The sequence below is a fragment of the Taeniopygia guttata genome, chromosome 2 (genome assembly GCF_048771995.1).
Source record: "Taeniopygia guttata chromosome 2, bTaeGut7.mat, whole genome shotgun sequence".
Lineage (NCBI taxonomy): Eukaryota > Metazoa > Chordata > Aves > Passeriformes > Estrildidae > Taeniopygia > Taeniopygia guttata.
Genome location: NC_133026.1, coordinates 122,783,841 through 122,811,329, shown reverse-complemented (window position 1 = coordinate 122,811,329; position 27,489 = coordinate 122,783,841). Strand labels below are relative to the sequence as shown.

Sequence of the window (27,489 nt, the reverse complement as noted above, 5' to 3'; positions counted from 1 at the left end):
TGATACTATGGTATATATTTGAAAGGTTTTTCAGGATTTTCAAGAAAGAAAAGAGGCCTTTAAACCCCAAGGACAAAGTGATTAAAATGAAAATATTCAAATGAAATAAGTAAGTATGAATAAAACAGAGACAGGAACTGGGCCTTTAGAAGTGTTAGCTTTAAAAAAAAAAGAAAGCAATTTTAGAAGGTGTATCCATCTAAGTATTATGTCTCTATGGCATATATCCAAGATTGTTGTTGAAAAGTGTCTTTCACTCTTCCAGCACATTAAGATAAAGTGCTATATCTTAAATTTCCTACTGATATATAAAAGCATCAGAGAACTAAGAAGGTATTTTAAAATGACATGCATTGACTTGTATATTGATACTAAGATTTTTTTCTATACCGCCTGCAAGCAAAAATCACAGAACTATGGTGTTTCCATAGCAACTGCATTTTAATAAGGTGAAATTTCCAGTTTGATAGCGCTGAACAAGTAATAATGTCAGTTTCCAATGTTGCAGAAGCTCAGATGTCAGGAAGGTTCAGCATAAAACACAGGGCTAAAATTGATTCTTTGCAACATCCATCTTTATTGCTATTATAATTTCAGGAAAAGCCAATAAAATATTATTAAAACAGTAATCTTATTTTTCACACATTTCTCATATCATAAAGCATCAACATTTGAAATATGTCAATTTAAAGCGTATTCATACGTCTCTATAAGAAACATCTTGCTCTTACTGATAGCTCACTTTTTGCCTTTGAGCTTTTACTATACAATACTTCAGGAAAATAATTTCCTGGCAGTGGGTGTAAAAGCTCAAAAGCTCATACATTGGTCATTGATGTAACCTGTTGTTTATCAGTCAGAACATAGAATCTCACTAGCAGTTTTTGCTGCAAAATCATCATTCCCTTAAAGTAAAAAACTGAATTCAAAGGAGGTTTCTTTTTAACAGCCCAGAAGAAATGACAAATCGGGATCTGGCTTTTAAAGAGATGAAAGATCTTTCAAAGGCTAGACAGGTCTTTGGTCTTCATTTCCGCCCCTTTCTCCATGTCTGTCATCTAATACAAGCTTTTCTGAGGAGTTACAGTGGTTTTTGGCTGGAGAGACTTGGTAGAATATGAATCTAAAGCAGAAATTTATCCCCATGACAAGAAACCTCTTCCATGGGTTAAAGTGCAGTGTTTGCAACGTGAAGAGATATTACTCATCTTAGCATGGCACTGACTTCCAAAACAAGTGATGTTACAGTTACTTCAGGTTGCAGTATGAGGCTACTCTCTGCAACCCCTCCCTTCTAGTATAATAAAAATACAATTAAAAATGAAAATGAAAGAGAAAATAATACTAAAAAGAACTGTGCTCTTCAACCACATCAAGAAGATGCTTCTTAATAAGAAAGTAGTAATGAAATCACTTATTTCCAGAAATTAAAGTTCTAGATTAAATAGGTGCTTACAATAAAATCAGAGTTGACAGAATAGGACTTTTTTCTGAAATTTCTGTTTATGAGATCATTTTCCCCCGTGTTTCACCATGAACCATGTGGCTCCATCCATGTTAGTATGCAATCATGCCATTGCTTAGAGTGGAGGACAACTGTCAAGGGAAGGGCTATGCTCATACTGTAGAGTCATCTAAAAAAGCATGGCCATAGCCAAATTCCCTGTTGGGATTGACTGGTTTTATTTCCCAAGCTGTGTTTAGGATTGTTGGGAACTACTGGTGGTTTGGGTGAAGCCTATGCCAGAAATCATTCCTCCAATTTCACCAAGCTGACAGTGGATATCCTTCCCTGGCAGAACTTTTTTGATTCATGCCTGTTTGTTTTACTGTATCAGTGAAAACAGTGAGTGGCCGAATGTCTGTATATATTGTTTTGTTAGTCATACATTCTACAGCCTGAAGAACATTAAAATCTCCTTATTAGCTATAAAAGAACAAAATATATACTGGTAGCTTGTAGAGCACATTTAGGACCTACTGCATGCAATTTCTGTGTAGTATTATTGTGAATTTAACTCAGGTTTTATTGCAATCATAATCTAACTTGGCCAGAGGTAAGAGTTTTTGAAAATTTCACCACCTGAAAGTTGATATAGTATAAAGCCTCTGTAAATTATTTTTATGTATTCAAATGTCTTTTAATGACATAACAATAATTCCAGTTAATTCCAGTCCTCTGTATTCAAATCTCTGATTTAAAAACTTAGGGCAAATGAAGGAATGTTTATATTTTACATAGATAATACATTAATGTATAAAAGTTAAATTGCCTCAAAATATAGCCCACGTAACCCTACATAGTAATTTCATCTACTTTTTCATTAGTTGCATTTCCTTATTCTTACAGTGACTATTAGCCATATTACAATTAATCAAAAAAAATTATCTGAAGTGATGCATATGATAAATTATATCGGTACAAAAGCATTAAAATATGCATGTTAAATTACTAGCATAATAATACTATACTACCTTGAATAATTAATTGGATTTATTTTAAATGGGATTGTTTTTTGCATGCAGCGGTTCAAATGTCATAAATTCAACAGGACTACAGATGGTTTAACTCACAAATTTGGACCCAGAATTTCACAGGAAAGTTGATTTCAGAGTGCCTTACCTTTGTGGCATGTCTGTGTTCTGTAGTGGGTTGGGAGTGGATTAAGAGGAGGTGTTGGACATCAGGCTGTGGTGAGGATGGAGTCTCCAGCAGAAGCCATGGAATATTTTTAAATAAGACATATTGGCATCAGCTTTAAACCAGCCTCAACCTGTAATCTTCTTTCTAGCTGAGCTCTTTGTAAAAGATACACTGATCCCAATACCATCTCTCCATGGTGGTGGTGTGACAGGAGGTGCCAGAGTGATGGAGCCAGAGACAGTGATCCCATATCCATGGACAGGCACCAGTGCAGCTGAGAATGGTGCAGTGCCACTAAAGGAGACACAGACAGGCTTCAGTGGACAGTTGGCCTTCTGAGATGGCTGGAAACCCCTGTTCTTCTCCTAATATGCTGACAGCCTGTTGCCAACTTCTGAATTGTTTTCATTGTGTGACCACAGGTAATTGCAGTGAGAATGCCCACACTTTGGAATGGCTGGAAAAGAGATTCTACATGATAATAGCACTCTGACACTCTAGAAATTATCTTGACCATTGCTTTGGAGAGAAAACTAATTTTTGTCTTATTTTTAAAATCTATTAATCATAAGTGACATATGAGACTTAGGGCCTACCTCCCACTCTGAAAAAGATCTGTGGGGATAAACTTCATCATCTAGAGGTCCCCTGACAACACCCTTGAGAAAGCTGAGGGATGGTGCAGCTCCTGACATCTGTTCCTGTGCTCTGCATCCCACTCATACCACCCAGTATCACTCTGCAACCTCCCAGCAGGAGCAATGGGACAGAGCAGTCTGTCTTTGTCCCTTGCTGTCATTATTTGCTTATACACACTGGGGGTCCTGGCTGCAAAACATGTTTTTGTCCCTTCTTGCACACAAAAATCATGAGAGGTTTTTTATTCATACAGAAAATAACATTAGGATGTAACTGCCCTCTCCTTAGCTGTGATTTAATCTACATTAGTATGCTCTGATTAATGTCATACTTGACCAATATGGAAATTTATGACATATGAATTCTAAGAAACAACATATAAATGATGTTTGAGTGGTGACTGAACATAAAATATATCAGCCTTCACTGGACTTAGAGAATGCAAAATGTAAGAAATGGTCCCTGGCTTACAAAACTAATAAACTAAGTACAAAAATGTAAAACATCTGATGTAAAGATGAAATAATAAAGGATAAAGGGGAGCTCATTACTGTGAGCAGCAGCAGCAGTAGTCTTAAATCTGCAGGACCTTTACCTTGCTAGAGAAAAAAGGCTGAAATTGTAATGCTGAGGATGACAGCAAGGGATATATATCCTAAGCAGAGTCTGACACTTGCAATTAGGTTACAAATATCCATCATATGTCACCTTTATAATTCCTGTTTCTAGGAACTTCTGTTTGGAAACCATATTAAAGCTGCCAAAACAGCTAAACAGTCCATGTTATAATTTGAAAAATGCTTTAGTCATAAGCAGAAGATTCAATTTGAAATCACATGATAACATGGAAGAAATTAGAAGTGTTCATGTTCACTGGACCTACTACTTACTGTGGTATTTGCATAAAAATATATGCTAGATAAAAAATTATATGGAATTTGCTTTTGGAGAATGTATTTACATGCTAAATTTCAAAACACCCAGCAATACAGGCACAGAGAAACCTTACTGTTCTGGTTATTTACTTACACACATAATAGACTTCTCCCAACATTAACTTCTGTGTTATCTGCACTGATTATCCAAGAAATATATTTATTACAAGAACTTGAAAACAATGGCTTATTTTCTTTCATCTTACATGGAAAAGCTACTGTTGATTGGAAATATCTGTAGCGCAGTTAAATATGTATTTGCTTCTAGCTATAGTACAGCAATTTTTCACCAGTCTGACCAGCAGCAGGAGTGCGTGGTGCTCTAATTAGCAGGGTTTCATTGTATTTATTGCTCCCATTAGTGCAGCATGACAAACCAGGGCATGGCATTTAAATAGCTCGCCTAATGATAGGCAATATGTTTGCAGCAAAATCAGATAAGCATTGAAGAGTCAGAAACTCCTGGCTCTGGGTTTTATCCAAAACTCCTGGCTCTGGGTTTTATCCACTAGATTGCACTGCAATCAAATTTCCAGATGTCATTGAATTTCAGAGACTCACAGACAGACTCATAATGGATTTCTGACTTAGAGATATTTAGATGGCTGGATAGGAATGCTGTGAGGTTCACTCAAAAACAAAGGAGCTTGGGGCTATGCATCTTGGGGCATCTAGCTTGCTTTACACATTAGACTGTATTCTCCAAAGCTGCTTTGGAGAGCCAAAAAGCCATGGTCCACATGATTCAATTAAAAAAAAATAAATTACAGTGTATGGGTATTGTTATTATTTTCATAATGGAAAGTGACACCTTCCTCACAAATTTAAATTCTATTTTAAATTTAAGTAATATTTTCATTTGTAAAGTAGTAAGATCACAATAAATGTTCATATCAATGCAGTATTCCTGGACACTTGTGAGCCGACATTTGTCATGATATTTCACATAACAACAGGCAATCTAGCAAGTACTGGGGAAAGCATCCTTACAAAGAGAGGCATAGGATCACTGTTACCCAACAGCAACAGGTCTCAATGGGTTTATTTTAATATGGATTCTTTTAGATATGTGAGTGTGGGATCCTATTCACCATGCCCTGAACTGCTTGCTGCCCATGCCTGTATGGCCAGGAGTGAGGTTGCAGCCAGCACCCATCGTGCATTTGCCTCTCCCCATATGGAATTCCAGATGAGTGGCTGCATGGTTAAAATCTGAAGGAGGATTATTTAGAGTTCAGTTTCAAGGGTGAGCTCAAACCCAAGCTAATATGACAGTACAAATATATCAGCCAGAATATTTCATTTCAGCCCAAGGCTTTTGAAAGCCTGTTACCCTCATATTATTTTCAGAGAAAATATCTAATGGAGACATGAGATAGAACTCAAAAGATACAAGACTGTCCAAATTGACTTGTGGAAATTCCAGTCTTTAATAATAGCGATCCACAGGTATTTTTATCAGATGTTAGGGAGCAGAAGACATTTTGATTTTGTTTGAAATAAATAGAAACAATTTATGAAAGATTCTCTCAAAATAAGATGCATTTAAATACTTCTCCAAGTTACATGTGCATCAAGCACTTAATATTTTAAATACAAAATTTCAGCAAAGATTGCAAGCAATACATTTTAGCAATTATAGGCAAGATTGTTAGCAGGTTTATAACCAATGGGACATAAAGTACCTAACAGACAGTTCAATTTATGGGCCTGTTGTAAGAAAAGCCTATATTTAAGTTTTACTGTGATAAATAGTGCTCCAGAGGATGATACATCTGTGCATAGGTGGAGTTTAATTTGGGAGATTAACCGTGTTGAAGAATTATACTTCAAGAATTTTCTGCCTGTTGGAAAGTTTCATACGTAGGCTATTGATCAAGCAAGAGGAATGATTTCTCAAACTATGCAAGTTTCTCCTCTTTGCTTGAAATATAAAATGGATAAAATATCAGCTGGAATGTCTGCAAAGTCTTAATTCCACTGACTTTAGTATTTAATGACTATTAAAGGTAATTTTTCTGACAACAAAATTCAGATTTTATTGAAAGGAAAACACTTTCTAAACATAAGAAACATCTTACTCACAGAAACAATGAGTAAATCAATGTAAATTTTCGGTGTCACAAAGAGAAGAAATTGTCTACCTCTGGATAAGAAGAGGTGTCTAACTGTAGTGAAAAAAGCATTTATTTCCATGTAGGGCTATAAGCTTTTTCTGTTGTTTCCTTGTGCAGCAGGCAATGTAAAGCCTTTTACAAAATCACAAAATCAATCAGGTTGAAAAAGTCCTCTGAGATCATTGAGTCCAACCTATGGCCAAACACCACCTTGTCAATTAGACCATGGCACTGAGTGCCACATCCAGACTTTTGTTAAACACCTCCAGGGATGGTAACCCCACCACCTTCCTGGGCAGCCCATTCCAATGCTTGACATCCTTTCTGTGAAGAAGTTCCTCTATTCTGCAGGATGCTGCCAGCACACTTCTTTGACACTGCTGAAATCTGAGCAATCTCAACATCGACTCCTGGTGCAGGGATCCATTACTGAGCTTCCTCCATACAACAGCTGCCACTCAGCTTTGGCCTCTGGTACTCAACTTCTCTCTGTTTCCCCCACCTTCTTTCCTGACATGCTTTACATGCTTGGGCTTTTTTTAACAAGAACTTTTCCCAAGATTGATCTTCAGTTAGTAGAAAGTTACCCAGGGCATCTGTTGGCATCAGATGGAAAAGAGCTGTTAGCAGGATATTGAAAATTATTGTCAACTTGTCACGTGGCCAAGGAACTTCTGGCAAATATCCTATCTCAGCATATGAAAGACACAGAACCCCATTAGTTATTCTCTTCACCCCATCAATCGCATGCCTGTCCCCAAACTGACTGTGGAATTACACTTGAAGTCTAAATATTTCATTAGTGGGTTCGTAGTCCATAAAAATATTTTAGAATCTGTGAGAAATTGCTGTGCATATAGGGGGCATACACGGCAATATACAAAGGTAGCAGCATGCTGTGCATCCCACAGGATGGTGGTTAACCATGAGCCCTGGGTAGTTCCCAGTGCTCTCCTGGAAATACCTCTATTTACTCATCAGCTCTCAGAAGTTCCTGCTGAGGTGGGGTTTTATCATAAATGTTCACCATAGAGGGTAAAAGGTAATAACAGTACAGTTATAAAAACATGCTTTAAATCCATACTACACAAATATAATATCCTTTGCCAAACATTAATAAAATGAAACACGGGCAGGAAAGAACATGTGACTGTTTCACAAGGCCACTTTCTGTGACTGTAAGAAAAGTGACCATTCATTTAAAATCATACAAGCTTTCAGAAATGTGAAGGAAGCTGCAACTCTTCTACCTTTTGGTTGTAGCAAAGAATGATGTCTCAAGTACAAAAGAGGCTGCCTGAACTTAAAAATCAGGGATATTTCCCAAACATCTGAAATAGAATATTTAAAAGGTTTACGAAAAAAGCTCTCTACAAACCCAGAAATGTCTTCATACAAATTCAATAGAAGTAGAGATTGCGCAAATTTAAAACCAAGACCAACATTTCTCAAGGTCAAAGCTGGAAGATAAATTTCATGTGCTAAAGCTTTTTGGATGCAGAGTAGCCAGTGAACAGAAAAGTTCTTGGTAAACAAGAATGTATCCAGCTTCAGGACAGTACCTATTTACAATGTGATTTTCTTATATAAAGAGGAAGATTTTTAATTTTAGAATATCAATGAGAGAAAGTAACATCGATTTTTCTATCTACTCAGGAAAATAATTTCTAAGTTTTTCATGAAGTAAAAAAAAAAATTGATTTCAGGAAAAAATGCTTAGAAACTCCGATTATTTACAATGTAGGTCAGGTTCATTAGGGAGACTTTCTGTCATAATGATCACATGGTTTGCAGGAGATGCATAATGTTGCCTATATTTTAAAGATGTGGAGATTAAGAAATTTTATGGTCTACATTAAGTTCTACATATACAAAAATGTTCTTATTTCATACAATAAGAATCCAATATCTATTAAAAAAAAAAAAGATAAGAACAACTTTCCTACCCTCCACAGTCAAAATACTCCACACTTTCACAATGTTACGACAATCAGCTAGAAAACAGGACTAGACTGATTCAGAAGAAGCACAGAATCATTAGAAATGTTTGTTGGAAGAGACCTCTGGGGCTCATCCACTCCAACTCCCCACTCAATGCAAGGAAAACTTCAGGGTTGGTTCAGGGCCTCACTGAGTCACATTTTGGAATTTGCAAGGATGGAGGTTCATAAACCTCTCTGGGTAATTTCCCCTGGGGCTTTCACATCACAGAATAAGCCTGCTGGAATATTTGATGTTTGCAACGTCCAGCCATTGCCTCTTCTTGATTCCCTGCACATATCTGAAAATTAGTTAATCTTCCATTTTGTCCCATTCTGACAGTGGAATAGAGCAAGAGGAAGACTTGTCTGCTCTTGACTGAACAATCTCTGTTCCCTCAGCCTCTCCTTGCATTTTGTGCTCTTCAACCTCTACCCATCCTCCTGGTCTTCTGCTGGACTCCTCCAGCCTGTTGACCATGTTGTCTTGTCTGTCTGGAGTAGCCCAAAACTGGATATGGTATTTCAGGTAGGATCTCTCCAGTGCTGAACAGATGGAAATCAACACATCCCTCAACCTCTCAGATATGCTTTTGCTATGCAAATGTGTAAGTAGGCATTGATATTAAAGGGGTACACTGGAACATGTTCAATTTCTTGCCCATCAGGATTTGCAGCACTGTCCCACAGCATCTGAGGCTGTTTGTTAACAATGCAAGATTTTGTGTTCATCTTTGTTGAAGTTCAAGATGCTCCTGTCAAGCTCCCTGTGAATGACAGCCTTTCTCTTCAAATATATCAATAACAACAATTTTCTCATCCAGCCCAGTTCTGTGACATCTATAAACCTGGGGAACGTACAGGGGACATGACAAAGATATTGAGCAGGATTGCTCCTGAAGATACTGATACATGAAGACAGGCACTTGTAACTGACTGACATCAGCCATGGCTCTCTGAGTCCAGCAGTCCAGCCATGTCCTCCACACATCTTATAAACTACTCAATTAGGCCTTCATACCTCACATTGACTGTTAGCAGGAGTGTTTGTACTTAAAACCCAACCATTTCTGAGGTACCACAAAACCTGTTCCTTTCCTCTCTTGCAGTGAATCAGCTATGACAGAAGTCAGTCAGGGTGTTCATTCATGATTTGCCCTCTGATTCCCTTTTTTTGCTTTAATTTTTGTGTCTCAGGGCATATGGATATCATCCATAGTCTTTCTAGGGATAGAGGTGAGGCTGACTGCCTGTATTTTCCCAGATTTTCCTTGCATTTTTCAAAAATGGGAATGGTGTTTGTTCTGTTTTCCCAGTTACTGGAAACCTACCAAGTCATCGCAACTTTTCTAAGCCTAACAGACCACAGCTTTGCTGTGTCATTTCTGAGATGCCTCAGCATTTGATCCCATGGACTTGAGTGTATCCAGCTGAAAAAGGTAGTCACCAATCTGATTGCCCCCTGAAGTGGATAGTACTTCTTTCTCCATGAAGAACATATTATGCCAGTAAGGATTAGGACAAAGGAGACACTAGCACCTGAGCCTCTTCTGTGTTCTTTGTTCCTCCTATCCATGCCCAGATAATTATTTTTATATTCACCCTTGGTTGTCTGTTCCATTTCCATAAGCTTTCTTTGTGCTTTTGGGCTCAAGAGAAATCTGTTGAGCCACACTGGCTCCTGCAAAAATGGCCTATCTGCTTATCCATTTAATCAGACTGTTACAGTTTGAGAAGAGTGTCCTTGACCATGTAACTCTTGCTTCCTTTGCCCTTTCAGAGAGCATCTTAAAGGATCTTGCCTACCAAAGTCCGGAAAGTCAAAGATTGTCACCCTGAAACCTGATGTCTTTGCTGCTTGTCTTCTTTTTTTCCCTAGGTTCTTAAATTCAGTTTATGGTCACTGCAGTCAGAGCTCTCAATGACTGTCATTTGTTGGAGAATAAGTTTTTCATTGCTTATGAGTAACAGGATCTGCAGAACTTCTCTGTCTGTCTCACAGCTACACAAAATAATCATTTATGCCCTGCTTTGTTGCTCTCCTAACAGATTTGGAATGATTAGAGTCCCCCATGATAACTAGAGCTTTCAGCTGAGGGGATCCTTCAAGCTATTAAAGGTTTTTCCACCTTCTTCCCTTATTACTTGTGCAATCTGTAGCAATCCCTCCAGTCTCATCTTCACAACCTGTCTTTCTGAAAGAGCTTCTGTTTATCTATTGCAGTGGTTCAATTGTGAGCTACCTACCCTATCTTCATAACCCTAATGGTCTCATTCTCTGTTTCACACAATAATTTATCACCCTCCCTCTCTCTTTCCCAGGAATCACATTAATTTATATGTACTTAAAATGAGATCTTTTTTTCCTCAGATCTCTTGTGAGAGCACAGGAACCTCTCATACAGACACACTCATCCCGTTTCTCCCCTTAAGGAGAGAAATTCCTTATGGAAACTAACATAGGGTTAGCAAGAATCATTGCACTGCTTCTGCACCAGCTTCACCCCATTTCTCCATGGCAGACCTTCTATGTCCCTTGAAGAGCAAATTTCCAAGGCCATGGAAAAGGCTGCCTGAGAGCACAGCCAGCCCCAGCAGCAGAGAGCAATCTGCAGGCTGCATGTCCTGCTGCCCCAGGTGTTCCCCCCATGGCCTGGCTGCCAGGCTTCACCAGCACACAGCTCTTCAGTGAAAAACTGAAACCTGTCAGTCTGGAAAGAGAGAAGTGGGACAGGAGTGTGGGACAATATAGCAACAGCCAAATTAAAAAAAAAAAAAAAAAAAAAACCCACAACAAAAAACTCAGAAATAATTTGATTTTCAGATAATGAAGGACATTTTCTTTTAAGTTGCCAAAACAAATGGCTCTTCCTTTTGCTACGGCTTCATTATTTATTAGTCCATGACCATAGGAGTGGTTCTGTAATGTGAAAATTTTGTTTACTGCATATATGCACTTAAAATATGTTTTAGGGGTTTTATTTTAGAGGGACTAAATTAGCATCTGGAGTCAATTAGGTACCAGTGGTACATTTTTTGAATTAATTTTCTGCCAAGAGAAATACAGCTTTTGCCTTTAAGTACTGTTGTGTACTATAAGCCAATTTGCTTAAAAATGCACCAGTTGAACCTAAAATACTTCTGTAAATTCATCCACAGAATGCCATAAATTCTTACTTACAGAGAATTTATTTCTTACTTCTTACATGGTGAACCATATCGTTTTATGTTCAATGCTACAGGCAATAAAATGTTTACAGTTTTATAGTTTTTGCATTTGTGTCATAACTTTTTAATTTCCTTTCATGCTAACTATGGGAAAAGCCCTTAGACAATCCTTTCACAGAATTTTCTTTAAAATATTGCCAAAGGATAACAAAAGAAATTCATACACAAAAACTTGTATTTTGGTTGAAACCAGTAAAACAATTAATACCAATTCTGATTTATATCCAGTATAAGTTCTCACAATAATTTCATATAGAAAGAGAAAAAACATTATAGGAGTTTTTCTTCAAACAAACCTCAAGAGGAATATATAAGCATTGAGAAGTTCTTCAAAGAAAATAATCTCACTGACAGACAGGGAAGGGTTCAAATTTATTTATTCAATTTTGATTTCTGAATTCAGTCATGACAAATTAATTTCAAGACCGATTCTTTTTTTTAAAAGAATAATTTTTAAAGCTCAAAAGCATGTGAAAAAATAAATGTAAACACAGCAAAATTTTAAAAATTTCTCTTTAGAAATAATTTGTTACTGATTTTTTTTTTTTTTTAAGTTGTGTTATTGGGAAGTATCAGCCTGGGGTTTCAGGTATGTATGCATCTCAAGATCCTATTGAACACTAGAAGCTTTCAAGATCACAAGAGAACCCTGGAAAACAGTTATGTTTTCCTTGATTAGTGCAGGACCAGCTGTCCACATAACCCAGGCAAGCACCTGTTGAATACTATGGATGGTGTTCTGGCTACTTGAGAAAGTCATTAGATTCATCACCCTTTAATTAGGAATGCCTATTTGTTACTTTTAAGTATATTTAAGCCTTGTTAAACCATACCTAAATCAAACCAGATTTGCTTGGTTGCTTCTTAGGGGTTTTTCTGTAGGTTTTTTTGTAGGTTTTTTTCTGTTTGCTGCTAACACAAATGCAGTCATCTATCATCTCTTTCTAATAGTTATTGTTCTTCACCACTACCTTGTTCATACTTTATTCCCATAATAAAGGTACACATTCACCCTCCTTAAAATATGCAGCATGGGCTGAGTTTATGTTAGATATTTTGGTGGCAGTGAGCCTTGGCTCTTATAATACTCCCCAGTTTCTTATTGAATTTTTGCATTGAATCAGATTGTATTCAAAGTAGTTATTTTTAGTTGATGAAGAATACACTATCAGAATTTTTTTTTAGTATAATACAACATAATCATCTTTCCCAAACCCACTGAAATGCATGCAATCAACAATTTATAACTTGTATAACCTGTTTCTGCTTATGTAACTTCAAATTGAAGACTTTGCATGCTAAAAAATACAACTCTTGTGTGACTTGTATCTTAAAGTTACAGTTTAAGGTTGTGAAAGCCTTTTAATGCAGGAACAAAGACAGACCAAACAATATAGCTTGTATCTGAGACCTCAGATATCCTCTTTGGAAAATTTCACCTGTGCTGCCTTGGATGCTGAGATGGGAAGCACTTCCCTGAAGTATTCCCCATTTCTTACTGCTGATTTCTGTGTGGCCAGCTGAGACAGCGTGCAGAGTGCCTGCTCTTCATCCAGGAGAAGAGCTACATGCAGACCTGCTGAGCACGGGGGGCACAGCGGGTGTGCCTGAACATTAGGGAATTCAGAGCAGCAGTCTCACACCAGTGCTTCAGCAATCCACTCTGCTCGGAAATACATTCATCAGAACGTCATTTCTTAAGTGGTAATGCCATCAGCCCAAGGCAACAAATTAGAAATGGCTATGATGAGGCTTGGTGGAAGGGAAGGAAGGAAGCAGAGAGAATACTAAATGCATGGAGGTTCTTTGCAATATATGGGGACATCTAAGCAATAGGACAAATTCCAGAAAACCTCAGAAGAAGGTACAGTCAGGCTTGAGAAAGTTGCATAGCTAAGAAATTTAAAATTTTAACTCTATTGTGAAAATGGGGAGGAATGTGATTGATTTACACTCTATGCATATTTTTATTTTACCTTTTTACTGGTCAGGCAGTATTTCAGAAAGGCTGACAAGGACACTGTGTACAGTAAGAAAATTACTTTAATGGGACATTTGGGCTCAGCTCTTTTTTAGAGTATCTGAACCTTATAGGTGGACAGACCATCAATAATATATTACTGTCATAAACCACTTATGGCATGAATGGGAAATCTTTCTGCATTCACTATCTGTGAGTTTTATTTGCTCATTTTCATGCAAGTCTATAAGTTATTGATTTATTTACCTCTGCAAAACATAAAAGAAGATTAATATAAATACTTAATTATTCAATTTTTGTGTCACAGTCATTTTTTTCTAAAGTACTCTGCTATATAGAAAGGTAAAGTAGGCCAGCTAATTATTTGTCCAAGAAGACTATGCAAGGCAACCATGATCCCTTCTTTCGATGCAAAGAATTTTAGGTCCAAAAGCCTAAAACATTATCTGACATTGAATAAAACAAAATACAGCAAAACATAACATAGTGATTGAAGAAAAATGGGAATAATTACCTCAAAGAGAAACATGTAATGGGGTTAGACGTTAGTCTCTGCGTCCTCAGGTTTGCATGACACAATAAGCAAAGACAAGTGGAGGCCCCTCTCCCAGAGAAGTGGCCCTTCCTCAGCTTGTTTATGTCAGGCTGTCCAGCCTCCAGCTGGCCTGTGGTAAATACAGCTTGTAGGGAAATGAACAGTAGGCACATATTTATTTTCAAATAAGGTGTAAGTTTCCATTTGTTATTAGAAGTCAACTTTCAGTTAACTTGAAATATCACCAGATAAAACAGTCTGTAAGCCTTTATCTTGTTTATCCTTTTATCCATTTTGGAAAAATTTCAGGTTTGCTGCATAAATTTCCTAACATACCTTGGAGACTCTGTAAACTTTGATCATAATTTGGTAGAACCTTATTTTCTATTATAAATCTATTTATATCTACATAAAACAACAAGACTTTTTCTACAATGGGTCCACAATCCAATAGCTAAATTGCCATGCTACAGCATGTGAAGCCTGCTTCAGGTTAACAAATTACATCATGCAAATGATGACTTTTAATAATAAGCCTTGACTTTTGTTAGTAAATTGAGAGATTGAGAGAAATTGCAATTCTCACTGTGAAGCCTAACCTCTCTTTGGAAGCATTGCATTTTAGCAGCTGAGCTACTTTTACTGTTGACATATAGAAGCAAACTGCATAATTATTTTTTTTTTTTTTGTCAGTTACAAACTGTACTTTATTTTTGTGCATTGTTCCAGCTCATCTCCAGTATTTGCAAAGTTTCAGCAGGCTGGATTAGGACATTATTGGCAACTGTGCATCCATGGCTCACCACAATTCTACTGAAGATGTTCATGAGGAGGAGGGGCAGGCACTGATCTCTTCTCCTGGTGACCAGTGACAGGACCCGAGGGAATGGCCTGAAGTTGTGTCAGAGGAGGTTTAGGTTGGATATTAGAAAAAGATTCTTCCCCCAGAGAGTGTTGGGCACCAGAACAGGTTCCCCAGGGAAGTGGGCACAGCACCAAGCCCGACAGAGTTCAAGAAGTGTTTGGACTTCTATCAGGTACGTGGTGTGACTCTTGGAAATGTTCTGTGCGGGGCCAAGAGCTGGGCTTGATGACCCTTCAGGGTCCCTTCCAACTCAGCATATTCTGTGATTCTCTGATTCTGTGATTCTGTTACAAAGTGGGATCATCTTAATCTGTTTCACTGCCAATTGCTGGGTCAAAGGAGAAAAAATTTTAGTAAAAAGTTTTCGGTACCCATGTGAATAGTTATAAATTAGTATTGAGAATTAGATCTTTCAATAAAAAACACTTTTCGGTTATTTTTAGACTGTCGCTGTAACTCAAACTGCTGTAGTAATAGTATTTAGTGCTTTAAAAGGGACAAGCTAGATCTAGATGTTAAGAGAATTCACAGGACACTGTTAATCTCAATTGTGTAATTCTCAAGGCTTTGTTGTTACAGATCTATATGGCCTTTAATGTGTTTGCACTACCTCATTAACCCAATATTACTTGCTATTAACAAGAGTTTTGTAGGTGCAGTGAAGTGAATACAGAACCATTAAAATATATGAGTTACACATTAACACATGCTGGGGCTTACTAGTTTCCTTCTACATTCAGCTAAATATCTGCTGAATAGAATACAACAGATGCAGGACGATATTCTTAATTACAGACATAAAGAATTAATTTTATGAAATACTTTTTTTCCATTTTTTTTGTGCTTTCAGCTTGACTACAGCTTCATGATCCTTGTTGCTTTTAAAGTAATTTTAATTGTCATGTTTTAATTTGCGAATAAATAGCCTCTCAGATATTTATTTCCATTTTGAAATGTTAAATAAAACTGGCCTCTTTTCCACAAGAATTTTGTGGTTTATGCATTTCCTTTTTCATAGTATCCATACTTCTGCAGACTTTTGAAATGCTGTCTTGCAGAAAGGAAGGTGAGGGAGGCTACCATCATAATTAACATTCTTAATCTCTAGACTCTGAATTATAAAGTGGGTTTCTTGTTCTCCTTCCTCTGCAGCCTGAAAAAAAAACAGGACTTCAGAGAAGAATCAGAGATGTAAGCTCTCAATTCAAGTTGCTGCTATCTCAGCCTGGGCAAGATACGCACCAAGATCCAATACTTAAAACCTGTACTTCCTTTGGTATAGTCTATCAGCTACACTGTCTATTGTCTCCACAGGCTGGGTTCTGTAGATGCTACATAATTCACAGAATTACAGAATGGGTCAGGTCAGAAGGGATGACACAGGTCCAACCTCCCTGCACAAGCAGTGTCATCCTGGAGCACACAGCACAGGATTGCATCCCAGACACTTCTTGGATGCCTCCAGTGAGGGAGACTCCACAACCTTTCTGGGCAATCTATTCCAATACTCAGTCATCTGCACAGTAAAGAAGATCTTCCCACAGTCAGGTGGAATTTATGTGCCTCAGTTTTGTTTTTGTTGCCTCTTGTCCTATTGCTCAGCACCACTGAGTAGAGCCTGGCTCCATTCTCTTGGCACCCTCCCTCTAGATACTGACAGACATTGATGAGGTCCCTTCTCAGTCATCTCCTCTCAAGACTGAGCAAGCACAGCTCACTCGACCTCAGACAAAAGATGCTCCAGTCCCCTATTCATCTTTGTAGCCCTTTGCTGGACCTGCCCCAGAAGCTCCATGGAGGAGCCCAGAACTGGACACAGCACTCCAGATGTGGCCTCACTAGAGCTGAGTAGAGGGGCAGGATCACCTCCTGTGACCTGCTGGCAATGCTTTTCCCAATTCACCCCAGGATACCATTGGCAGTTCATGGACAGCTTGTTGTCCACCAGGACCCTCAGGTCCTTCTCTATGGAGTTTTTACAGCAGGTCAACTCCCATCCTAATTTGGTTCTTGGGGGTTTTTCTCCCCGGTGCAGGACCATGTATTTGTCTTTGATGAATTTCAGATGGTTCATCTCTGCTCATCTCTCCACTTGTTGAGGTCCTTCTGAAGGACAGCACAGCACTTGGGTATCGGCCACTCCTCCCAGCTTTGTGTCCCAACACATTCTCCTCATGTGTTGCATGTAGAGCCTAGATGTTGCTCAGTTATGGATTTTGGAGATAGAGACTGTCATGGTTGGACACTATCACTCTAGCTTAGTGCTACTTAGGTTTCCTTTGCAGTTTTCAGGCATTAGCATTACAGCACTGCTCACTTCATCTCAGAACTCTTACTTACACTTTCACTTATTTGAGCTCAATTCTTCAGCAAGGTTACCCCATTTCTGGGGTATTTAATTAAGTATTTCTGGGGTTTTTAATATTCAAATGTTCACTTGCTAATGCTCACTCCTAACTTAATGCCTTAACAAATGGCTGCTCTCTCTGGTCCAGGTAAGTATAAATTCAAGTATTCATAGAAACAGAGAAGCTCTAATAGAAAGAGTCCCTGACTGAGCCCAACTTTTTCCTGTGTGCTAAGAACATCTTGTTGGGAAACTGGAGACCATGATTTGAGGTCTTTTTCCCTTTCTGTCAAGACACAGGATCTACAAGTAAGGTTAATGGAGGTCCTAGTCTGATGATCCTGTCAAGAATAAAGTATGGCCTAATGCTCCAAGCACCACAGTAATGTGGTGTTCAGGTTCTGCATAAGCCCAACAGTTAAGACTGCCCCTATCAAGGGGCAGATGAAGGGGGGCTACAAAAGAAAGTGTAGTACTATCCTTTTCTTATTACCTCCTCTACACTGAGTATTTGAAAGCAACAGAAGATTTCATTCTTTTTCTTTAACTCCTAGGCATGTCCTACATAGTTCTTCTGATTTCCAGTCTTCCCTTTGCTGGAGTTTAGGTACAGGACAGTGGAGCACTCCTACAAACACTCCTTCAGGTAAGGTTTTACTGGTGTTTTGTACGTTAACTTTGCACTTGTGCTAATGTTCTCTGGCCCTTTTGCCCCTTTTCTTGTTATTTTCAGTGGATATCTATGTCTCTTTATCTTTTGCCCAGAACATAGCCAACAGATGCAGGTTCTTATTTATCTCAAGCAGGCCACAGCTCTTTCACTTTCTGTACCATTTTCTAGTTACCCTGTATCCCTTCAGCACTTCCTTTTGACCTGCTATTTCACAGAAGAGTTTATATACTGTAAATTGCTTTCTGTCTCCCTTCCCATTAAGTTGCCATCTGTTATGCATTATCCTCAAATGCTATTTGCAGTCCAACAAACTTCCACTAGAAAAATATGGGCCATTTCCCCTAATTTTCTTCTTCACTCTAGACTTGGCTCTGTGTAAAGCATATCTGCAGCGGTTCAATGCTTGTTCAGAGGTTCATCTGCTACTTCAAGGCTTTAACTTCCATTTCATTCATCTGTCACTCAGTTTCCTAAATGTTTGCTTTTCTTTTTCTCTCTAGGATGAAAAGGTGAGGAATGTGTGCCTACAGTCTCTCTGAAAGGATCTGCAACCTTATCCAGCCTCTACTATTGCCATCAAGTCAGATATCAAGGTAGGCATCCTTTCAGCTTGTGCTGTGAACTCACTTGCCCACTCAGTTACTTCAGTGGAATGTGACAAGCTGTCGGGTGAAAAGTATTTCTGTGTTTTAACATTTGCTTCAACAGAACCTTTTGTTCCCTTGCCTTTGTGACTTTTTATTTGGTCCTGAACTGTAGTACACAGTGACTTTCCTGTAATGTTTCAGAGACACAGCCTGAAGCTTTTCATTTTGCCACTGCTAACTAAATGCTGCAGGGATCCACGTGGCCATGGCTTTCCTCCTGCTGAGGGCAGATGTGGCTGTCTGTTCAACATTGTCCAGCAGTCTTCCTGCAGCCAGCCAGACCACAGACAGCACCAGCACTCCCACCCTTCTTACTCCCCTTTATACTAAAGAGAAGATGACTATTTCAGCCTTGCAAATTCCTGTTTATAAGTGATAAAAACTGTGCTTCCAGAATCTGTTCAGAAGCTTATTCCTTAGACCAAGATATTTTTCTGTGAGTTATTTGTATCTCTGCATTGCAGATGGTACACAATTTGTTCACTGATCTCACTCACAAGAACAGTGTTCTTTCCCTCTCTTAACTATGTATAGCTTTTTCCTCTAGACTTTTTACCAGGGGCCTGGATCCCAAAGGTTTCTTCACCTGTCAGCTGACCTTCATAATTTTCCCCTGTGTGTTTTATGCCTGATTGATTGCCCTTTGGTATGAGCATCTTTTACTTGACAGCAAGGATACAACTTCCTCCCAGAGGTGATCCTTCAGACCTACAGTCCTAGTGGAGTTCAAGGGCACTACTTCAGGTAGGGTCAGGTTCTCACTTCTGTGGGCTGAAGGCAGATTTGGGACAAAGTGAGAGAAACTCAGGTTGTCCCTTTTCTTTAGGAACTCGGGTACTGCCAAACCCATCACTCTAAAATACTTACTGGAAAAAAACTTCCAACTTCTGAAGATTTATTATCCTTTTGTCTTCGTTCCTTTGTTCTGAGCATGGGAAATAAATTTATTTTACATTTACAAGGTTCTGGATTGATATGCCCCTGTTCTCTGTTGCCATATTATGATTATGTCAGAAACATGTTTCTTGCCTTCCTGAAAGAAGATATACTATGAAAATATTTACAAAACCAGTGATACAGATGACAAAGTCTATATGAGAGAAGAAAGGAAAAACTTCACAATTACAACTTCTTTCCATGTATTTCCACAGAGACAAAAAATTTAAAAATATCAACTGTTCTTAAAACGTTTTATTATAAATTGTGCTATGTTAAAATAACGGTATTAGAGTAAATAATAAAATATATAATTTGAAGGTGAATAACATTGGGACATCTTTTAGTTTGTATTAGTTCAGTATTTTTGGAACATCTCTGACATAAATGAAGGAAGTTCAAGAATCTCAGAGTTATGCCATTAGCAATGAATGAATACTATTTTTTAATGCAGAGCTGTTCTAATAAAGAGAATTGCAAGTATGACCTCAGAGACTGGGATTTGAAGCACTGCTAGTTGAAATGTTAGATTCCCCTTGCATTACAGTTTGGACAAATTAAAATCCCCACAGATATCCAAACAATTCCTCCCTCTCCTGTAACAAAATTTTCAATTGATTTTATAGAAATGACCCCCCTTCAAACATTCATAGTGGCATTAGAGAGACAAAGAGGCTCTAAAAGTGACACTTTCTGTACCTAGTGGAGTTGGTGGCAGAAATTCAATGTTTTCAGGATATGTTTAAATGGAACATAAGTATAGCAGCTTGCAGCAGATTTATTTAAATCCAGCACTTTGATATTTTGAAACTTCTGGTTCTAGGTTATACCACAGAACTTAAAATCAAACTTAAGACTTCATTGCCTTTCTAGTCCCGACTTTTGGCATGTTCTTCAGTATCTGGGCTGTCCCAGGTCACAGAGATTGTATGAAGTCACTTATGAGGGGCTGTAGAATGCTGTATTGCCCAGAGAAGTTGTAGAAATGCAAGGTCTTTGGTTCCATGCATATCTGACTGGAGCCAACCCTTTAACATGCAGTATGCATGCAGTGCATGGCCTAGTACCACTTTTTTATGCAATACAAGCAACACTATGCTGACAAGTGAATACTGTTTTGATTTGATATTTAAGTCTTCAGTCCAAAGAAAAGAGGTCAGTCGGCAACTGTAACAGCACTGTACCAGGCAAAATGCCACCTTCTCTTTACTTTTGCTTGAAGGAAAAAGATGTAGGAAAGCTGAATATTGACTGGCTTTCCACTTCACTGTTATGTGAATCTACTCTGGCTAGATTTTTCCCTCAAGTACCTTTATATATATATATATACACAAGTGCATATATATATATATGCACACATATATATGTATATAGATATGTATATAGATATGGGAGATGATCTAAACAAAGTTATTCACCATAGATAAGGAAAAATATCACAGCAGTCTTTCTTGAATTGAACCTGCTTTGAGCAAAGGGCTTGGACTGGAGTGACTTTCTTTTCCTGGAAAATGCAGTTTTAAAAAATCCCCAACAAACAAATGGTCCTTAATCCTGATTGCTTTTAAACTGTGAGCATGTTCACATGAGTGCTTTCTTCAGCTGTGCCGAGCTCTGTCCTGTCTTCAGTCTGACCTAAGGCAGTAGAGGACAAGGGGCCCCAGCATTTCAAAGTAAGGTCATTTCATGTTGTTTATGTTGGCTGTAAAACTGTTAAATACAACAAAGTAACTGGATTGTTTCCAAAGGGACTAGTGCCTCTAGAGAAAGATATCATCAGAGGATGGGAGTTCAAACTTTTTTCTTCAGTGATCTGGGTTCTGGGGTGACGCAGGTGAGCTCAAAATCAGATCAGTAAATTATAAATCAACAGTATTGTCTATCTTAAAGAAAAATTATTAAGTGAATAGCACTGTTTAGGATATTCTCTCATACCATTTTCAAGAGGCACGTGCGTGCAGTGTTACTCTAAAGGAAAATGGTTCCCGCTTCAGACAAAGCATTAACAGCACTGTCCACAGTCACTTGTTTCCTCCTTCATTCCTGGAATCCATCACTTGTTCACATTTAAGTAGAGATGGGCAACATATTTTTACTCCCACAGTATCTTGCACCAAAAGTATCAGCAGTAAATTGTCCGCAACACCCGCTGATAACAACATTACCAACTGTGATCTCCTAGTCTTTGCTGCTTTCTTGGCCCTGTCCCAGCAGTGCAGACACAGAAAGGCTGGAAGTGGGCATCAAACCCTTCCCTTTCCACTGCAGCCAGTGGTAGTTCTGCTTGCTCTCCTCTCTGAAGTGCTGGAGCAGGGCATAGCTGCTCAAAGTGTGGGGATAAAAAAGGGTTTCATGGGGGAGGGGTGAAAGGAGAAACTGAGACCCTAATAGGAAGTCTTCAAGAAGTTCTCCAACCCCGTACAGCTGGGTCGATTCCTCAGCTGACCAGTGGCATGTGTGCTGTTTGTAATACTGTGAAAAGTTCTGTAGCACCACACATCATGGACAGGCAGGCTGCTCTTGGAAAGAGATAGACATAAAAACATCAGGGCTATTGTCAGAGTTCATTGAATGATGTCCAGCCCTTCCCAGCTGAAAGGCACCAATGCTTCACTTACTAAGATTTGCAGTGAATAAAGATTTTTGAGTCAGAAGTTCTGAAGGTACTCCTTGGAGCAGCCCAAGAGGAAAAATAAGCACCTTCCACCTTGTCCCTGACCACACAACAAGTAACAGGCAGCTGGTTTCATTTATTAAATATTTTCTGTTTTTCTCAAGCTCCTTGGGTGGTTATTTTTATTAAAAGGAGTTTCTGCACCCTCATGAGCTATTGGTTTGTAAATCCTGAAGATGAAGATCAAGGTTCACAGGCTACAGCTCTGCCTCCTGTAGCAATGCCCTCCATCCAAAGATGTTGCCAGGACAGGGGAAGAGACACAATCCTGTGTCTCAGATGTCCTGCAAGGTTGCTTACAAACTCTGGCTCCAGAGCACATTATATAATTTTGGTTTCTAGGAAATGCAAGTTCCAGCTAACTTTTCCCAGGGCAGTTGGAATAGCTGACTGATGCAAGAATCGTCTTTTTTCCACATTACTAGTGATGAGGTTTGCTACTGACAACAAAACCGTTTGCCCAGCAATTTGCATGCAGGCAATGCAAACAGACTGTCAGTTTTGTTCTCCAAGATCTGGTTAGGATCACTGTAAGTGCAAGTATTACAATCTTTTACTTCCATAGAAGTGAGATATAATTAGATAACCTTGAGGCTTTCTGAAAGAAGTTGTACATGCCCACATGCCTGAAGGTAGATTGCCTTCCCTTGACCTTCTTTTGTCCTATTTGAGGATGTCCAGTCTCTGGCAAACACTGGGAGGAGCTGGGCTTCAAGGGAGAAACCTAAATTTCACTGGGTTGTGCAAATGCAAGCAGAAGAAATCTGCTGTTGGTTTACCCAGAATGTACACTTCCCAGATGGTGCACAATTGTGGTTATAACAAACTTCTTTCCAAGACATAAATGTATTACTAAACACATGTATAGAATGAGATTGTCTAGAGGAACAAGATTTGAGAAACACTGTTCATTTATAGAAGCAGCTGAAGGCAATCTATGAGAAAACTCCGACAAAAATGTCATTATAATGCTTTACCCCATGTGCTATGGTATACTTCAAAATTTTAAAACAACAAAGACTAGCTGTTGAAAGCTGCACACATTAGCCAGACAATAAAAATTTGGAAAATGCTTGGCTTTAGATTATCTGGTTTTACACACAGCTCATGACTGAGCCGCTTTGATGCAAATTTCTGTTATCCTTGTCAACACAATATATTTACAGTCTGGATACCAAACTTTGGATTTAGCTGTAAAAGTGAATTTCGGCAAGCATAGTCACAATGCAAGTGGATGCAACATCAGTGACTTCAAAGGACATGTGTCTTCTTGTAATAGAGTATTATTAGTTAGGTCACATTCTTTTCTATATGAAACCTTTTCATCCCTCTTCTGCAATATATAGCAGCTTTAAGTAGAAATAAATTGATTTTTCCTCCATTTTGGGGCCCATTCAGATTCTTTTGTTGAACAAAACAGAAAAAACCCCAGATATTTTGCACAAAACATCTAATCTACCTTTCAATCGCTATCTATAACTTTAGGTGAAGTAATTTCTGTTGGTTACCTTGTCATACAATCATAGAATTGAATCATAAAATCATAGAATAACACTGGTTGGAAAAGTCATTAAAGCTCACTTAGTTCCAGCCCCCAGCCATAAGCAGGGACACCTTCCACTAGAACAGGTTGCTCAAAGCCCCATCCACCCTGACCTTAAACTCTCACAGAGTTGGGGCATCCATAATTTCTCTGGGCAACCTGTTCTAGTGCCTCATCACTCTCATGGAAAAGAGGTTCTTCCTAGTAATTAATCTAAACCTACTCTCATTGTAAGTCTTTTCACTCTTGTCCTGTCACTACAGGCCTTTGTAAAAAGTCTCTCTTCAGCTTTCTTTCAGGCTCCCTTCAAGTACTGAAAGGTCTCAGTTAGGTCACCCTGAAACCTCTTCTTCAGGCTGAACAATCCTTTCCTTATAGGAGAGGTGCTCCATCCCTCTAATTATCTTGGTGCCCCTCCTCTGGACTCTCTCCAACAGGTCCATGTCTTTCTTATGTTGAGAACACCAGAGCTGATGCAGCACTGCAGCTGGAATCTCACCAGAGCAGAGCAAAAAGACAGAATCCCTTCTCTCACCCTGCTGGCTACACTGCTTTGGATGCAGCCAGGACAAATTTGGGCTTTCTGGGCTGTGAGTGGTAATTGTTGGGTTATGTCCAGTTTTCCACCCACCAACTTTTCCAAGTCCTTTTCATTATCCTTCTTACTCCTGAGGGGCTGTAGTTGTAGGAAATGGGCAGAAAGAAGGAAGATGTTTCGATTTTGACAATCCTCACCATGGATGATAACACTTCAGTGTTATGGCTCAGTGACCCAGGTCCTGATTTATCCAGAACAGGGCTTCCCAAAATTTCATCAGAAATTACAAATTAAATGCAAATGGGAACACAGCAAATGGATTTTGGTTTGCAGTTGAAAGCAAAAAGGTCAGATATGTCATTCATTCCAGGCAAACAGATGTAGGATGAGCCATACCCCTCACAAAATAACACCAAATTAGACTTATATCTTAAGGCATCAATTTTATTTGCACAGTAGCAAGAGTGTTTCCCAAAGGCAGAGAGTGTTTAAGACTGTGCTCATTCACATAGACCATTTCCTGTCATGAAAGTGACAGTATTCCAGGGAGTTTCAGAAACATTAATATATTCCAAAGATTTCCAATAACTGGAAGCTGCAAGAGTGGCCTGGACAGGGAAAAGCCCAGTGTCTTTCTGAGTGCTGCAAGGGAGGATTAATTTCTGTTTGCCAAAAGCAGCTGGGTAACAAGAATTTGTACCACTCCCAGGATCACTATTTTACAGGGAAAATCTTGTTCTCCAGAAGTCTCCGCTGTAACAAAATTATTTATTCACTTAGTTAATTAGTTTACCTCTGAATCTTTTTCCCTGAGCCATTGGAGGTACAATGACTGAGGGGCACTTTAGAACAGAAAAATGACTGTAATATATTATATTTGTTGCCTGGTTTGCACCTTTTTGAAACTAAATAAAAAAAAAAAAATCAAAGCCCCCTGCTTGACTGTCAATACCTTGAGTGTAGTCTAAGGTGACTTTGTCCTTGTTCTTATACAGGAGACTCTGTAGTTTATGAATTTTGGGTTCTGGTTTTATTGTCATTATTGCTGTGTAGAATAGGACCCAAAAACCTTGTAGCACAGTATCAAAACCAGGAAGGTGACCAATCAAGTCTGTACAGTATCCATAGGGCTTTTCACTGCTTCCAGACTGGAAATTCCCATCTGTGTTCCAGGCCTTGATTTTGTGATATCCTAACACAAAAAAACATTTTTAAAAATCCTCCTCTGCCTTTCCACCTCCCACTTTGGACTTCAGTGTCATGAGAAGGTACCAGATCTGTGGCAGCTCTAGCTGCCTACAGCAAAGGTGAGGGAGAAGTTGGTTTCCCTTATGTTTGAGCTCATCACTGGCTCCTTTTTTGCCCCATAGGGATAGCCTGCTCCTGTGCCTTCAGGATTTCCTTCTTTAAGTATGACCATCCTTTCTGCACCCCTTTGTTTTAAGGTATTCTCCAAATCAGATCCTGGGTAATAATTAGAAGGCTGAATTAATTCAGGGAGTGTCCTGGTAATATCCCATACCCAGGCCCCAGGGAGGCAGCAGACTTCTCTGTGGGAAGGGTCCAGTCCACATACAGGGTCCTCAGGTCCCCCCAGAAGGGAGTCAGCTACTACAGCCGCCCTTCTTTCCTTCCTAATACCCCAGCCTGTGATCCATCTGACAGAGCAAGTGCAACTGGGACACCTCCAGATTGTTTTCTCTAGTGTCATCTGCCTGACGCTCTGGACACAAGGCCTTGTACCTATTCTGTAAAGGTACCCGGGAAGGTGAAGAGGGCATTTTACTTCCCCTAGTAGGTACCCATTTACATTTCCCCCTATCTAGTAGGTCTCCCCCTTCTACCTCATGGCAAGAGGAGTGGGGCTCCTTTGATTCCTGCTGAGATTCTCTCAGGGTTGGAAGGGAGTAACTCCACCCATCTATTTCTCTTTCTCTCCCCCCAAGACTCCTTTTCACTTCTTCTTTAAGCTCTGACACTAGACTCACTGTAAAGAGAAGTACATCTCTGCAGCAGTTTTGGTTTGAGGTGTCAAGTTTCCCCATAGCCCCTCAGTTTACATCCTGTTACGCCAAATTTGTGACTGTGATGCTATGCTGCATTTTCTATCATGTTACAGAGGTCTCATCAGTCCACAGCGAAAAACCAGATCCCTCCAGCACAATCAGTTTGGGCCAAGGAAGGGATTACTTCCACGGGGTTTTGGGTTACCTTGTTCTTCTGCTCCATTGCCTCCTTCGTTTTCGTTGGGGATTTTGGCAAATGTGAATGCTATTTAAAAGAGTAGAGCAGGCACATAGTGTAAAAAGTGTCAGAAATATCACTTTTTGAAAATAAAATAATCTTTCTCTCTAGTTCCACATCACTTGGCATTTTTACTTTGTTGACAGGAAGAGGTGTCTTCTTACTTTTTAGAAGCTAAGTGTGGCATTTGACCACAATGTGAGCTTTACTCTTGTACCAGGAGACCATAGCAAAAGAGGCAGGTCATGGAGGTGCTACAGAATAATATTGTCATCAGCAACAATCAGCAGTCTCTGATTGTTCCATTGGCCTTATTAAAGTTTTTATTTATATTTTATCTGAGTATGAGGGAACAGCTTCTGAAAAAATAAGTAATAATTCATGGGGTGATGTCTCAAGATCACAGATAATAGTATATTTCCTCTGGATGTGGCAGTCATCCAGATATTGTTTGAAAATATCTGTATTGTCCTGGATATGCAGGCTAAAAAATTACATTTAAGAACTGCCTAAATATAACCATGATTGTCATCAAAACTCCTATTGTAGCTTATAGAATTTTTATTTATGGGCAAAAGAGCTACAAACATGTATCAATTTTTATTAAAGAAAAAGAGAGCCATTTCCACGTAAAATTAAAAAAAACAAGCAGGCATTTTAGACTCTGATGTATTTGATTTTTTAGATCAGAGTGCTGAAATTTTCACAACAGAGAAGGCATTTTTGCTATTGTAACAGTTAAGAAACTATCTCATATATACCCCATTGTCCCCTTATCCTGGAAATGAAATAGAGCTAGAATAGAGCATTGCTTTAGCAATCAGTATTCAGTATTTTCTCTTGCTCTCCTAAAAAGCCAGACTGGTGAATTCAAGTACAGTGAGAGTGCTGTGCCAGGTAGTACAGCTGTTTCCTTGAGAACAGGACAAAGGGCTCTTGAGGACTCCAAGGCACACAAAACCTT

General features: G+C 38.9%; 2 long non-coding RNA genes across 3 annotated transcripts in view; one reads left to right on the top strand and one right to left on the bottom strand.

The window, feature by feature from the left end:
- LOC140682438 (uncharacterized) overlaps nucleotides 1-18,541 on the top strand; it is a 45,512-nt gene extending 26,971 nt beyond the window's left edge. Inside the window, exons 3-4 of one of the 2 annotated variants that reach the window (XR_012054197.1) lie at nucleotides 17,825-17,916; nucleotides 18,444-18,541. This is a non-coding gene — a long non-coding RNA (uncharacterized lncRNA). Of the gene's footprint in view, nucleotides 1-14,787; nucleotides 14,917-17,824; nucleotides 17,917-18,443 lie in introns of those variants that run through there. The other variant, XR_012054198.1, reaches the window with a different exon arrangement.
- LOC140682439 (uncharacterized) overlaps nucleotides 423-27,489 on the bottom strand; it is a 42,979-nt gene continuing 15,912 nt past the window's right edge. The window contains exons 1-2 of the long non-coding RNA XR_012054199.1: nucleotides 14,038-27,489; nucleotides 423-6,931 (exon numbers count right to left, since the gene is read on the bottom strand). The exon at nucleotides 14,038-27,489 is cut by the window's right edge and continues 15,912 nt beyond it. This is a non-coding gene — a long non-coding RNA (uncharacterized lncRNA). The remainder of the gene's footprint in view (nucleotides 6,932-14,037) is intronic.